Below are 17,487 nucleotides of genomic sequence, written 5' to 3' on the forward strand. Positions count from 1 at the left end.
TTAGAGGAATAATATTTTCAATAATGGTATATATTGTAAATGGAAAGGTAACAGTATACATAAGCTGAAATTTTACTGCACTTTCGAGTATTTGTAATTATTTTACTAGTAAAGTGTTACCACCTGTACAAAACAAAGGGAAAACAAGGGAACAAGTATAAAAACATGGTGATTATAAATTACATGGTAAAGGTGTGCGCATAGGCACTTACAAGAATAGCAGAACGTTATCTTGCTTACAAAATTATAATGACTGATGGATTATGAGATTTTGGTTACGGTAACCTTTAAGTGATCAATCTTTACTGCAACTTATCCACCTTTCGTAAGAGTCATTTTGATATAAATATCCATGTTCTTTAAACACCATTTAGATTTAGTCGTATGTAAGGTTTAAATTACTCTCTTTCCTAAATATGGTAAATGGTCAAAATTATTGCCATTCTTTGTACAGCTTTAAGGAGAATATGTCGTACCATCTGTCCTATAGCATTGTAATTACGTCATCTATCGTGGCATTTCTCAATATTTTGGAATATGTTTGAAACTTAGAGAGAGAGATATAGAGAAAGAAGGTCTTTTGGAACCTTACTTTTGGAACCTTTAGAACTTTAAAGAAATGTCATTATCTTCAAATGTTCAGATGACTTGTTAATATATGACAGTATGATATCAATTATTACAATAAAGCAATTGTGAGTTGTACATAGCTTTCCACTTGGCAATTGTTATTGTGTAACCTTCAGAGTATGTGACCTTGTATGATGTTTCTCCTGTAACAAGGAATTACCGTCGAATGTAATTGTTACATTGTTAATTCATCATACAATTGTCATCATACAATCATACAAATTGTTAATTCATCATACAGGTGACTCTGACCATGACGGCCGTGTTGGTCCTGATATGCATAAAATGAAGAAGTACAGTTAACCGGGTAATAGTATATTTTACGACTGTGATATTTATTTGTGTATATACAACCATTTTTGTTCATATTTTTTCTTAGGAAAAACAACGGCGACACACGGACAATTCTGGTAGTTAAATGACGAATTTAAAGTTTGGTGTTTTTGTTATTAAAACCTGCATTTTACGGTTAACTGACAAGGAAGTAAATCACTACACAGATAAAAGTAAAAGATCAACTTTACAATGTTCGTTTACAATTTAACTGCATGTTTGCCACTTCAGAGGCTAGGCCTGATTTAGGTATAAGTGCATACGCATACAGGCTACAGCCAAGTTAATTACTGGACTGATTAAAGTCAGATTTTAAGTAATGTAAGAAAAGTTTACTTGCTGGTTGATTATCATGCAGTTATGGCATACTAAGATTAATCTATTTTTAAACAATTTGTTTTGATTTCTTTGTCATGGATTGACTGAAACTGACATGATTAAAACTCGTTTAATAAAAATCGTAAAGTTTAAAGCAATACAAGTCTCTGGGTTTTCCTATCATCACTGGTCCGATGTCATCCTCAGACTTGATCAAGTCTTTGTCCAAGTAACATTTTAAGCTCAACTGAATTATTATTTGTCATTTGAGGTTACTATTCATTGTTGGAATTGTAACCCAAGAAGTGTTGAATCTAGCAATACATTATCTCCCCTCCCCCCCCCAAAAAAAATCCTCACACAAAAACATTAAATGTGTTTACTTTAGTCTACCATCTTACGATGTGAATGAAGTAGGAACCAAATACATGCATACCATCCCCATCGCTGCTTTCACATTTCTACTTGGGAACTAGAAAGGAGAATCTTTGACCCAGTAAGTAAAGAAAGATTTAAAGCTGAGGTAAATTATTCATGTACCAGTGACTGTAATTGTGTATTCATACTGATACCATCCCAAAGGTTGAAAATTATCATATTAAAATAATATTTTGAACCAAAAAGACTGTTTAAGTTTACATTTATTACATCACTCCTGTTTGCTTAAGATTGCTTCTGGAGCAAAACAAATCTCAACTTCAAATATTATCATTTCGACAAACAGTACATAGGAATGCAAAACATACCTGGATACAAAGAATATGTTCTTCTTTCATCTGTCAAATGTGAATTTTCTTCGGCAACAAAACCCATTGAAATCAAGCTGGTATTAGGATTGAAACAGAGCCCAACTGCAACAGAATCAAATCTTACGCCAACATCCAGAGCCTATCAAAGGTACGTACATACAGCACTATAAGGAACTAGACCTATTGTTCAAATTCCATTACCTCACCGGAGGAACCTAAAACCCTACACGTTACCGGTTGAAACAAACTAAACCGTATCCAATATCAAACCTTTCTCACAGATAGTGCTGGTAACTATTACATAACATAGCAGGACTCCCAGTTCTCTGCTTATAGATATTCTCATAACTGTGACAAACTAAAATACCAACCAAACACCAAAGAATCATGACCACTGTGTGCATATCATAGGCTGACATTACAATGTTCTGCTGTACAATGCCACTTGTTATTACAGACAGCACATCTACAGGCTGACATTACAATGTTCTGCTGTACAATGCCACTTGTTATAACAGACAGCACATCTACAGGCTGACATCATTACAATGTTCTGCTGTACAATGCCACTTGTTATAACAGACAGCACATACACAGGCTGACATTACAATGTTCTGCTGTACAATGTCACTTGTTATAACAGACAGCACATCTACAGGCTGACATCATTACAATGTTTTGATGTACAATGTCACTTGTTATAACAGACAGCACATCTACAGGCTGACATCATTACAATGTTCTGCTGTATAATGCCACTTGTTATAACAGACAGCACATCTACAGGCTGACATCATTACAATGTTCTGCTGTACAATGTCACTTGTTCTAACACACAGCACATCTACAGGCTGACATCATTACAATGTTCTGCTGTACAATGTCACTTGTTATAACATACAGCACATCTACAGGCTGACATTATTACAATGTTCTGATGTACAATGCCACTTGTTATAACATACAGCACACCTACAGGCTGACATCCTTACAATGTTCTGATGTACAATGTCACTTGTTATAACAGACAGCACATCTACAGGCTGACATCATTACAATGTTCTGATGTACAATGCCGCTTTATAGACACCAATCAAATGGTCCTTTAGTGTTGCCACTTTCGAAGTATTACCCAGAATGTCACCTGCATTATACCAAGTCATTGAGGACATTATGCAGTAATAAGATCTCTTAACGCAGGAACATGGCATATTGCTCAAGGTGAGCAGGGTAAAGTGATGTTTGCAAACCTGACGGGATTATTCAACTTTTCTAGCATATTTTGGCAGCAATAAAGGAGACCTTAAAAGTAAAGCCAGTAAAGCCAATGGTTCCCATCCTTTTAAATCAAATTCAAGACTTATTTTTTTTAAGACAAAAACATGCTTTATGGTTCACAACAAATCCTACCAATGAAGGCTACCTGTTGTAAACCTAACAATTGTAACTCTCACAAAGTGTTTGCTAACCCATGCCATTTAAATTACAAATGTAACGGATTGTTACCACTTACACGAGAGTATGCATACACAATTTTCCTCTCAGGATAAAGATATTATTTTCGTTTTTAAATGGAACCTTTTCCAATTAGTTATGAAAAAATTAAACTGCTCAATGTTTCTCACTTTTCTAGACTAAACATCATTATTAAGGATCCAGAAAAGACAACACCTGACATTCCATGAGTAAGCTAAACAAAATGGTCAACTTAGTTCATTTACACAGGATTTATACCTCAAAAATGCATAAAACCTTCACCACCTTCTCAGTTTCATCTGCACCTCTAGGAAAAATAATCCTCCAGACTTTATGGATTATTGCAGAGAAAGGTTATTGCAGAGAACTAAAACACAAAACAAGACTCCAGACTTGATCTTTATCTGCTGTCTTGCTTGCTTCCTTCCTTCCTGCCCTTCCTTGATTGAGGATGAGCTTCCTAAATCCATCATCAGCTAGATCTCCATCTTCTTTCCATCGTTATCATCATTTCATCCCTGTTTAGGAGAGCATCTCCTGTCACCGCTAATCCCTTCTTTTACCATCGAGGTCAACTCCTTCATCCTTTTAGCCATTGTTTTCATTTTCTTGACAATTCTCATTCTGAATATTTTTTGAGTTTGAGTCTCGGTACTATGTTCATGGACTGTAACTCCTGGAATAGGAGTTTACAGGCGTACGGAATCCTGAGAGAGGAGACGTTACAAGACGACTTGCAGTAATGACACCTATCAGGGACAAAGAATATCAATACATAGTTAGGGTAAGGCAATTATCAATACATAGTTAGGGTAAGGCAATTATCAATACATAGTTAGAGTACGACAATTATCAATACATAGTTAGGGTACAGCAGTTATCAATACATAGTTAGAGTACGACAATTATCAATACATAGTTAGGGTACGGCAGTTATCAATACATAGTAAGGGTAAGGAAATTATCAATACATAGTTAGAGTACCACAATTATCAATACATAGTTAGGGTAAGGCAATTATCAATACATAGTTAGGGTACCACAATTATCAATACATAGTTAGGGTAAGGCAATTATCAATACATAGTTAGAGTACGACAATTATCAATATATAGTTAGGGTACGGCAGTTATCAATACATAGTTAGTGTAAGGCAATTATCAATACATAGCTAGAGTACGACAATTATCAATACATAGTTAGGGTAAGGCAATTATCAATACATTGTTAGGTTACCACAGTTATCAAAACATTGTTAGGGTACGGCAATTATCAATACATAGGGTACGGCAATTTTCAATACATAGTTAGGGTAAGGCAGTTATCAATACATAGTTAGGGTAAGGAAATTATCAATACATAGTTAGAGTACCACAATTATCAATACATAGTTAGGGTAAGGCAATTATCAATACATAGGGTAAGGAAATTATCAATACATAGTTAGAGTACCACAATTATCAATACATAGTTAGGGTAAGGCAATTATCAATACATAGTTAGGGTACCACAATTATCAATACATAGTTAGAGTACCACAATTATCAATACATAGTTAGGGTAAGGCAATTATCAATACATAGTTAGGGTACCACAATTATCAATACATAGTTAGGGTAAGGCAATTATCAATACATAGTTAGAGTACGACAATTATCAATATATAGTTAGGGTACGGCAGTTATCAATACATAGTTAGGGTAAGGCAATTATCAATACATAGAGTACGACAATTATCAATACATAGTTAGGGTAAGGCAATTATCAATACATAGTTAGGTTACCGCAGTTATCAAAACATAGTTAAGGTACGGCAATTATCAATACATAGTTAGGGTACGGCAATTTTCAATACATAGTTAGGGTAAGGCAGTTATCAATACATAAGGTAAGGCTATTATCACTACATAGTTAGGGTACATCAATACATAGTTAGGGTACAGCAATTATCAATACATAGTTAGGGTGAGGCAATTGTCAATACATAGTTAGGGTACGGCAATTATCAATACAATAAGGCAATTATCAATACATTACGGTATGGCAACCTCAAACTTACCATCCTGAGGAACCCAGAAAGCCACACTCGCCACAGACATCAACCTCAAACTTACCATCCTGAATAACCCAGCAAGCCACACTCGTCACATGCATCAACCTAACACTTACCATCCTGAGTAACCCCAGCAAGCCACACTCACCACAGATATCAACCTCAAACTTACCATCCTGAATAACCTAGCAAGCCACACTCACCACAGACATCAACCTCAAACTTATCATCCTGAGTAACACAGCAAGCCACACTCACCGGAGACATCAACCTCAAACTTACCATCCTGAATAACCCAGCAAGCCACACTCACCACAGACATGAACCTCAAACTTACCATCCTGAGTAACCCAGCAAGCCACACTCGCCACAGACATCAACCTCATACTTACTACCCTAGGTAACCCAGCAAGCCACACTCGCCACAGACATCAACCTCAAACTTACCATCCTGAGTAACCCAGCAAGCCACAATCGCAACATACATCAACTTCAAACTAACCACCCTGAGTAACTTAGCAAGCCACACTCGCAACAGACATCAACCTTAACTTTACCACCCTGAGTAACCCAGCAAGCCACACTCGCCACAGACATCAACCTCAAACTTACCATTCTGAGGAACCCAGCAAGCCACAATCGCAACAAACATCAACCTCAAACTAACCACTCTGAGTAACTTAGCAAGCCACGCTCGCCACAGACATCAACCTCAAACTTACCATCCTGAATAACCCAGCAAGCCACACTCGTCACATGCATCAACCTAACACTTACCATCCTGAGTAACCCAGCAAGCCACACTTGCCACAAACATCAACTTCAAGCTTATCATCCTGAGGAACCCAGCAAGCAACACTCGCCACAGACATCAACCTCAAACTTACCATCCTGAGGAACCAAGCAAGCCACACTTGCCACAGACATCAACCTCAAACTAACCATCCTGAAGAACCCAGCAAGCCATACTCGCCACAGACAGCAACCTCAAACTAACCATCCTGAAGAACCCAGCAAGCCATACTCGCCACAGACATCAACCTCAAAGTTACCATTCTGAGGAACCCAGCAAGCCACAATCGCAACATACATCAACCTCAAACTAAACACTCTGAGTAACTTAGCAAGCCACACTCGCAACAGACATCAACCTCAAACTTACCATTCTGAGTAACCCAGCAAGCCACAATCGAAACATACATCAACCTCAAACTAACCACTCCGAGTAACTTAGCAAGCCACACTCGCAACAGACATCAACCTCAAACTTACCATTCTGAGTAACCCAGCAAGCCACAATCGAAACATACATCAACCTCAAACTAACCACTCTGAGTAACTTAGCAAGCCACACTCGCAACAGACATCAACCTCAAACTTACCATTCTGAGTAACCCAGCAAGCCACAATCGAAACATACATCAACCTCAAACTAACCACTCTGAGTAACTTAGCAAGCCACACTCGCAACAGACATCAACCTCAAACTTACCATTCTGAGTAACCCAGCAAGCCACAATCGAAACATACATCAACCTCAAACTAACCACTCTGAGTAACTTAGCAAGCCACGCTCGCCACAGACATCAACCTCAAACTTACCATCCTGTATAACCCAGCAAGCCACACTCGTCACATGCATCAACCTAACACTTACCATCCTGAGTAACCCAGCAAGCCACACTTGCCACAAACATCAACTTCAAGCTTATCATCCTGAGGAACCCAGCAAGCAACACTCGCCACAGACATCAACCTCAAACTTACCATCCTGAGGAACCAAGCAAGCCACACTTGCCACAGACATCAACCTCAAACTAACCATCCTGAAGAACCCAGCAAGCCATACTCCCCACAGACAGCAACCTCAAACTTACCATCCTGAGGAACCAAGCAAGCCACACTCGCCACATGCATCGACCTCAAACTTACCATCCTGAGTAACCCAGCAAGCCACACTCGCCACAGACATCCACCTCCAACTGATCACTGGAGATCATTAGACGCTCCAGTAGCAGCATGCTGGCCCCGTAACCAATCAGACAATCTCTTTCCATCTCTCCAAGGCGAAGACCACCATCCCTGAAGATAAAAACAACATAACAGGATGAATCTTCAATTTATATTAATGAAAACATTTCTGTGGACATCATGCTGATACCATTCAATTCGCTGTTTGTAACCAAGAAAGTAAATGGAAAGCTACCAGTGAAGTTTTAATTAATATAAGTCAGCCATTTAATTAATTAGGTTTACTTCATTACACTCTGTCCCTTGCAGAGATAATTCATTCAGTGCTTTAAACGTACGTCAGTAGACACTAATTTAAGCTGTTTATATCATTTGCTATATACTGCTTTCATTTTTGGAATTTGTTTCATTCTGTTCACAATACACCTCAGTATTTTCAGTCATTCATGGCAAAATTGATTCATCTCAAAACTTAACACAAAATGGGATTTTACTGCTGTTTTTTACAAACACTAAATTATTTTGGAGGGGGGTGGGGTGGGACAGACTAATATCAGCCAGTCAGCTATAAAACACAAGAAACTAGATCGGCCATAGGTTTTTTTGCCAGAAAAAATTATATTGTCAACATTATACATTCTACAGTATAAGTAAGATTCATCTCACAAAAAAACACTAGAATGGATTTTAACATGCAAGTATTAAACACACCTCAGGAGTATATCACACACTTTTAACATTTTGCAGCTGTTTTATCAACACAACACACTGGAAAGTACCACTCCACTGCATGAATAGTGAAAAGGTAAAACGTAACTCTCACCTTGACCTTCCCTCTGTGGGTTGTCTGGTAAGGATGGCCCTGGGTCCCTTGGCCCTGGCATGCATTTTATCCAACACCATATGTTTCAGCTTCTGATAGTATACTGGACCAAAATATATGTAAGCACTCAATGGTTCACTGATGGAAAAGAACAAATATTGACCTTCAACGACATGACCAAAAAAATAATAATAATTGTTATCTACCAACCAAAACAGAATGTATTCTGTCAAATTCAACAATGATCTGAAACTTGCAGCACCTATGATGAAGCTTTGTTGCATATAGTATATATAGTTGCAACCACAACTGATGTAGTATACTTTAAAGATGATCTGCAAATGACTGCCATCTGCATAACCAAACTCCAAACCTTACTCATGTATTACATGTTAATGTTTTTGTTTCTGACTGACTACTACCATAATCATTAAATGAATAATATAACCACTAAAAACACAGATGCTGGAGGTCAGTGGCAACACCAAATAAATGATACTATCAGGGGTTCATCACCACCACTACAACAACTGCAGCAACCACTACTACAGTAACTGTTACTGGAGGAGTTCAGTAACACCACCATTACACCAACCTGATAATACTATCACCACCACTACAACAACTACAGCAACCACTACTACAGTTACTGTTACTGGAGGAGTTCAGTAACACCATCGTTACACCAACTTGATAATACTATCACCACCACTACAACAACTGCAGAAACCACTAATACAGTAACTGTTACTGGAGGAGTTTAGTAACACCATCGTTACACCAACCTGATAATACTTTCACCACCACTACAACAACTACAGCAACCACTACTACAGTAACTGTTACTGAAGGAGTTCAGTTACACCACGGTTACACCAACCTGATAATACTTTCACCACCACTACAACAACTACAGCAACCACTACTACAGTAAATGTTACTGGAGGAGTTCACTACACCACCGTTACACCAACATTTAATAAGATCACCACCACTACAGCAACCACTACTACAGTAACACCATGGTAACACCAACCTGATAATACTATCACCACCACTGCAACTACTACAGCACCACTTCTACAGTAACTGTTACTGGAGGAGTTCAGTAACACCACCATTGTACCAACCTTATAATAATTTCACTACCACTACTACTACAGCAACAACTTCTACAGTAACATTTACTGGAGGAATTCAGTAACACCATCATAACACTAACCACAAAACTAATATCATCACTAACAATATTATCCCTGCTACCACAATCAGATTTCACCTCTAACTTCACCAATACCACCATCAAACGAGTGGTCTATGAGTAACAGCTGTTACTGCTGTCATTACACCAAAGGCAGAGTATCAAGAACACACAGTAATAACACATCAATGTGATCCACCCACTGTCAGACAGAATCAATCCTACCATTGATACTCACCCAGTGATTCCTGACGTGAAGAAGTCTTTGCCAAGGTAGTTGTAGCCATGTCGGATCAAATCCTGGCACATGTCCTCCACTTTGTCACCACCGAATGCTGGACAAATAAAAACAATGCTTAATTGTCATCAAGTACTTCCGTGAATTGTTACATTGTACTGTAATTTCATGATGTGCTTCCTACAAAAACATCATGTACTGTATGATATGTTCTGGTACTGTATGATAAACTGTATAATAATGAATACTGCACACATGATGACCCTCTGTTATATCATAATGTGCTGTAATATCACAACGTGCCCAAACCGCAACCCAACCCAGCATTCCCCCACCCACCCCCACCCCCACCATTACACCCCTACTACTGTATTGAATTAGTTTTTGAAGATGAAACATACGCAAAGATTTTCTTGAACTTTTACACTCCACCATACAGTTCAACAGTTACTGTAATATCACAATGTGCTCTAATCTCAACCATCCCACCCCCCGACTCTTCACCCCTACTTCATTGATTGATTTAGTTTTTTAAGATTAAATATACCCAAAGATTTTCTTAAACTGTTACATTCCACCATACAGTACAACAGTTTAAGCCTTACAACTGACTTTCACAATACGAGAATGTTTCACCACATTTGCAATGCTTTCCACGTGGTACATATTTTACCTGTTCCATAGTGGAACTGTCCGTCTAGAAGGCCTGCCTTCCCAGCCAGGAGCTCCATGAGTTTACCCACAGTCATACGAGAAGGAAACCCATGGGGGTTCATGATCTGTAAGCATATTCAAAATGCACATTACAAAAGTATGACACCCTCTTTACCAATCAGACCAACCGGGAGGTGGGGGGGGGGGCAGATAATATTCTTTATATTTGTTTTTAGAAAATATTTGGTGTTACCAGTAAAGTATGTTAGAGCCTTTAGCATCTTAAATGATTCCACATGGAACAGTGAATAGAGTTTAGCACCCATTGTAAATTAACATTCTTTAATTTAACAGCAATTCGAATGCACCACTATTTCCGCAGTAATTTCAGGCATCTTCCGCTCCTGGATCCGCCACTGCAACCACACATTAAATAACTAGAGAAGTGATAAACAATATATGAAAAGGTAACATTTTATTTGACAACCTGTGGAAAATAAAAAATAACCTGACGTTGTACAGTTCACCAAGGAGACCTGCAGTTGCAAACAAATGGTACAACTAGAGCACCAATGGTGCAGAAGCTCATACCTTTTCGAGCTTAAAAATGTAGGGCTCACAAAACTTTATGGCCCACCAAATTTCAGGCCATTTTACAGATTCCACCAATTTTGGGCCCATGAGGGATAACCCCCCCCCCCCCATTAGCAGAATCCTGGCTACACCACTGGCTATAATTCCTATTTTCCCCCTTTAAATCCTATTTTCCCCACTCTCTCAAACAATACCACTGACCCTACCCTATTAAACTCTCTCCCCTCTACCTGAGCAGACCTGAAGCACTCCTTGCCAAAATTTTGGCTGGCTGCCTTCATAACTCAGGCTCAAAGACTTCTAAGAATCGGCAAGTGCTGATTGGCTATTGGGCTCTCATGCTTACAGTTCAACAGTTAATAACAACTCCCAGTCCTGCTTTAATTCCACTAACAGCCTCTGCAGAGCTTAACCACAAATGTAAACAAACACTGCAGAGACTAGGAGACAAATTAAAGGAGCTTTGGCAAAAGGTGAAGGCTCAGATTTTTTTAAACAATGGGGATTAATTGTAATTAATTAACTTTTGAGCAAAAATTATTAGGCATCACCTTATTCATACACAATCCAACAATCATCAGTTCAACTTTGAATATGATCCATCAAAATCTTGAGGAGATTGAGATATTTGAAAATATTACAAAGAATGACCCCCGATGACCCCCTAAATGACATTTGACCTCAATTTTCTGAACACCCCTCGTAACTCTCATCCCGAGGAACATTGTGACCAAGTTTCATTATAACTGGCCATACCCTGTACGAACAGGAGCAATTTGAAAATATAGGGCTGCGGCCCGGGCCACAAAAGACCCCTAGTTGATCTTTGATCTCAAATTCATGAACACCCTGAAGGTAAAACTTCCATAGTACTGTCGTGACAAACCCTCAACATTGTACCATGGAATCTGTAGGAGAAGAAGCATTTTGCGTATTTCCACAAAATGGCCCATTACGGCCCACAGGTGACCTTTGACCCCAAATTTCGGACCATCTCTGATGGACCTATACCTAATGGTCCTTGTGTCCAAGTTTCATGAAATTCCATCAAACACTGTGCGAGTGGGAGCGGTTTTACCAATTGTTGACGGATAGAGTGATAGAGTGATAGACGCCGCACTGTAACAATAGCTCACACCAGCATGCTGGTATGAGCTAAAAACTAACGATAAGCCCACAAGGTCCTATTTATTAACATAATTACAAAATCTCAATGCCTCAGTCAACCCAAGCTAACTGAGTGTATTCAGATTATTTAACATATCTCGGTTGAACCGTACTTACAAACCAAACTCATTTCAGTCAGTTTCATTGAAATAGTGACATAAATCTCTATTCATCCTTCAAAACAAGGAATGCTATATGCTATATGTATGAGTCAACAACAAACAATAGAGATATACTTACAATGTCTGGACAGATACCAAGGTCATTAAATGGCATGTCCTCTTGCTGTACAATTAAACCACAGACTCTGTGTTTGGTGAAGGAAACCAAAAATAAAATGTAAAATACATTATTATTATAAATACTACCAACATTTCTTTTAGAAAATAACTTAACCGAAGGTAATAACCAAATCTTTCTGTTCATGTCTACTGCTGAATTTATCCCCTATTTCTGGTCATCCCCTTTCTAATAGCTATGTTCCTTTTTACACATAAATGCTTAAAGAGAGCAAAGAAGCTAGTCACCCCTTCTGTCCATGTCTGCTGCTGAATTTATCCCCTATTTCTGGTCACCCCTTTTCTAATAGCTATGTTCCATTTTACACATAAATGCTTAAAGAGAGCAAAGAAGCTAGTCACCCTTTCTGTCCATGTCTGCTGCTGAATTTATCCCCTATTTCTGGTCTCCTCGTCTGGCGAAGTAAGACTTTGATCAAGAAGGCTTCTTCGGGATTGGATGAGATCATGACATTTTCAATGTAAGATCTACTGGGCCTTTGTATCTGTAGGAACAAAAAGGCAGATCAACACTTTGAATAAACAGGGTTTCATTCAAACTAATTTAGTTATGCAGTGCAATGACCTAATCAACAGCTTATTTATCAAAGCTAGGCTTAATGTTAAGGTTTAATCCAACATTAAATGCATTTAAATAAAAATAGAATGTGTTTCCTTGGCATATATCCTTCACTACATTTTACAAACCAATATTTGCAAGCGGGGATGTAGACAACGTCAGTAATCCAACAATTTCAACAAGTTATGTATAAAAGAAGTCCCTGAATGGGGTCACTGGATAAGATTAATTAATCTGGCCTTTTGAGAATGTCTGCTAGCTTGGTAACCCAGTATGAACACAAAACATTTAACATCAATGTCGTCATGGCGCCCTGTATACACTCACGTGATTGGTACATCTTGAAATTCTTGTTGCTGCTGTTCAGATTTATTCCCTGTCTCTATTGGACTCATCGTTACCACCGGCATAGACTTATTGAGAAGAACCTGCTTGTTGGTTACCCGTTCACCTTCATGAAAAAAAAAGACACAATCGACTTAATGACAAAAGTTCAACTATTAATTAGTTCAGAGTGAAAAAAAACTAAGGCCTGCCAATGGACATGCAGATATACTTCAGTCTGAAGTGTTTGTCAATTATCAGAGCATGATACACAAAGCCGAGCAGGCAGTCTCTAAACAACACCACAAACTCAAACCAGAATCCTACAGAAAATAAAACATAGCCCTGCCCTGCCCATATCATCTAATCAGCATATTATCAACGGACAGAATTGCACACAATGGTCATAATGTGGGGCCCTTATCAAAAAATCATAAACAAGCAATATCAGCAACACCGCTAATGTCGAATATAAATTATCAGTTACTAATGATATAAATACTGACCCGGAATATTGAGTCCATCAATACTGACCCCGACTTCAGATTCCATCAATACTGAACCAGATTACAGATTCCATCAATACTGTCCCGGACTACAGATTTTATCATACTGAACCGGATTACAGATTTCATCGATACTGACCTGGACTACAGTAACCATCAATACTTACAAAAATACAGTAACTATCAATACTGTCCCAGACACCTTTTCCATCAATACTGACCTGGACTACAGATTCCATCAATACTGACCCGGACTACAGATGCCATCAATACCGACCCGGATTACAGATTCCATCAATACTGACCCGGACTACAGATTTCATGAATACTGAACCAGACTACAGATTTCATCGATACTGACCTGGACTACAGTAACCATCAATACTTACCCAAAATACAGTAACTACTGTATCAATACTGTCCCAGACACATTTTCCATCAATACTGACCTGGACTACAGATTCCATCAATACCGACCCGGATTACAGATTCCATCAATATTGACCCGGACTACAGATTCCATCAATACTGAACCAGATTACAGATTTCATCGATACTGACCTGGACTACAGTAACCATCAATACTTACCCAAAATACAGAAACTACTGTATCAATACTGTCCCAGACACATTTTCCATCAATACTGACCTGGACTACAGATGCCATCGATACTGACCTGGACTACAGACTATCAATACTGACCTGGACTACAGATGCCATCGATACTGACCTGGACTACAGACTATCAGTACTGACCTGGACTACAGATGCCATCGATACTGACCTGGACTACAGACTATCAATACTGACCTGGACTACAGTAACCATAAAAAACGACCTGGACTACAGTAACCATCAATACTGACCTGGACTACAGACTCTCAATACTGACCTGGGCTACAGATGCCATCCTGGTCCAGCACCTTATGTTTCCAGATGACCTCTCTAGTATTGCCATCGATCAATGGGCCCATGATCCGGTCAAACGATTGGTTGGCATATTTCTTCAAGATGCACTTCTGGTTTCGGTAAACGTGGCATCGTCCAAATCCTATGAGGGAAACATTAAATTACCAACAGCTAACCACTATATGCAATCTTAACCAGAATGCAAAAATGCATTGTGGTTTCGATGTTTTCTTAATGAATCTGACATAATGCATAGTAACATACTTGATATGAGTAATACAGTGACAAACAGTGTGATGTGACAAACAATAAATTCACAATGACACAGGCTGTCCTGAAATGACCTTTAGCTCACCCCTGTCTACAGAAGCTTTGTTGAGGATGAGGGCGTCCTCTATGTCGTAACCACTGTAACTCATGACAGCCACCATGGCATTCTGACCAGCTGGAACCTTATCAAAACCAATCAAATCTATAGTCTGCAAGAAGAAACCAAAGTGAAACATAAAACAAACAGTTTAATTATTGAAATTGATTCAAATCAACATGTCAAAGATATGGATTCTGTTATGAATTATGATATAGATATAAAGAATGAAATTAATATTTAAATATGACTACTGAGCTAGGAAAGTAATAATTCGATACCTTTGATTTTACCATCGGAGCTTCGGGGTAAGTCAACAGGTACATCAGGGTGTCTATTCGGTTCCTTTGGTTGTATGCAATAGTACCTATGGATAAAAAAAAACATACAAACACACTTTTACCACTGTTAGTACTGGATAGGGTTTCTAAGTATTTAATGTGGTATTCATACCATGTTCACAAACTGATGTTTAACACTGTGTAACCACACAACTTACCAATAGCTTGCTTTCCCATAGCACACTGGTAGGTATTTCTAGGTGACTGGTTATGGTGAGGATAGGGGATCAGTCCGGCACAAACTCCAAGGATTGTAAACGGCTCTATCTCAAGATGTGTAGTTTCACTGAAATGAGAAGACAAAACAAAATAAAACTGTTAGCAAACTGCTTATCCACTAAAGAGCCTGTGTAACAGAATGTTTAAAAGTTAGTTGGCCTGACGTTTCGATCCTAGCAGGATCTTCCTCAGAGGCTGAATGGCAAGTGAAATGATAAGAAACAGAATAGGGAGGCTGTTGCTCATAAAGACAGTATACACAGATTACTTTACACATGTCAGACTGTGTAGGTACCTCGTCTATATAGTTTATAATTCTCGTCACTTCCAGCAATCTCCAGTGTGGTGCTTGTGCTATTAAGCACAGATCGTTTGCTTCTGTGACTCTCCATGGACAATGTTGAGTGGGTGCATGATGAGGCGTGTCAATACTTGGTTCAACATTTATTGTGGGCCCCAAGTTACCGTTGCATTTCAGCTTTGAAAATTGCTCAAGGACGGAATGGGGAAAGGATAAGGGCAGGGGTGATGAGGGGAAGGGTACAGGTTGATAGATTTGTTTTGTGCACATCTATGTTTATTCATATTTATTGTATATTCATATTCATTGTATATTCACATCTATTGAATATGCATGTACCTTGTAATGGGTGACTGCTTGATAGATCGGTTTTGTGCACATCTATTGTATATTCATATCTATTGTATATTCATTCACCTTGTAATGAGTGACAGGTTAATAGATAGGCTTTGTGCATATCTATTTTATATTCATATCTATTGTATATTCTTGACAGGTTGATAAATTGGTTGTATAGTAACATCTTTTGTATATTCATATCTATTGAATATTCATATCTATTGTATATTCATTCATCTTGTAAAATGAGTGACAGGTTGATAGATTGGTTGTATGTTATCTTATATTGTATATTCATATCTATTGTATATTCATATCTATTGTATATTTATTCACCTTGTAATGAGTGACAGGTTGATAGATTGGCTGTATATTAACATCTCTATTGTATTCATATCTATTGAATATTAACATCTTTTGTATATTCATATCTATTGTATATTAACATCTATTGTATATTCATATCTATTGTATATTAACATCTATTGTATATTCATATCTATTGAATATTAACATCTATTGTATATTCATATCTATTGAATATTAACATCTATTATGTATTCATTTCTATTGTATGTTAACATCTATTGTATATTCATATCAAATGTATATTCAAATCTATTGTATATTCATATCTATTGTATATTAACATCTATTATATATTACTATCTATTGTATATTCATATCTATTGAATATTAACATATATTGTGTATTCATATCTATTGTATGTTAACATCTATTGTATATTCATATCAAATGCATATTCAAATCTATTGTATATTCATATCTATTGTATATTCATTCACCTTGTAATGAGTGACTCATAGAGAGCTATCAGACAGTCATTCTCTTCATTCACATCCAGGTATTCTACCAGACCCTCTCTCAAGAAATCTTCAAAACTTCTAATTTCTTGAGTCAATTCATTGATATGCTTCTGCAGCACCTTTGGTTTCCCTCTGTCCACTATAATGTACGGCCTGCAGTGTCAAAGAAGAGAGAGCAAAGGTTGCATAATACTGCCTTATCAGTAAAAAAATTATTCACTGTTTTACTACCAGACCACACTCAAAAGCCATAATACACAAACCTGTTACCCTGAAAGTAATTACAC

General features: G+C 37.9%; 1 protein-coding gene and 1 pseudogene across 10 annotated transcripts in view; one reads left to right on the forward strand and one right to left on the reverse strand.

Annotated features, from left to right (window-relative positions):
• The window catches only part of LOC139982453 (uncharacterized), a 564,762-nt gene that overhangs the window by 346,397 nt on the left and 200,878 nt on the right, over positions 1-17,487 (forward strand). The gene's annotated exons all lie outside the window — the stretch shown is intronic.
• LOC139982459 (DNA-directed RNA polymerase III subunit RPC2-like) overlaps positions 10-17,487 on the reverse strand; it is a 43,625-nt pseudogene continuing 26,147 nt past the window's right edge.

The sequence above is a fragment of the Apostichopus japonicus genome, chromosome 16 (genome assembly GCF_037975245.1).
Source record: "Apostichopus japonicus isolate 1M-3 chromosome 16, ASM3797524v1, whole genome shotgun sequence".
In the NCBI taxonomy this organism is placed as follows: Eukaryota; Metazoa; Echinodermata; class Holothuroidea; order Aspidochirotida; family Stichopodidae; genus Apostichopus; species Apostichopus japonicus.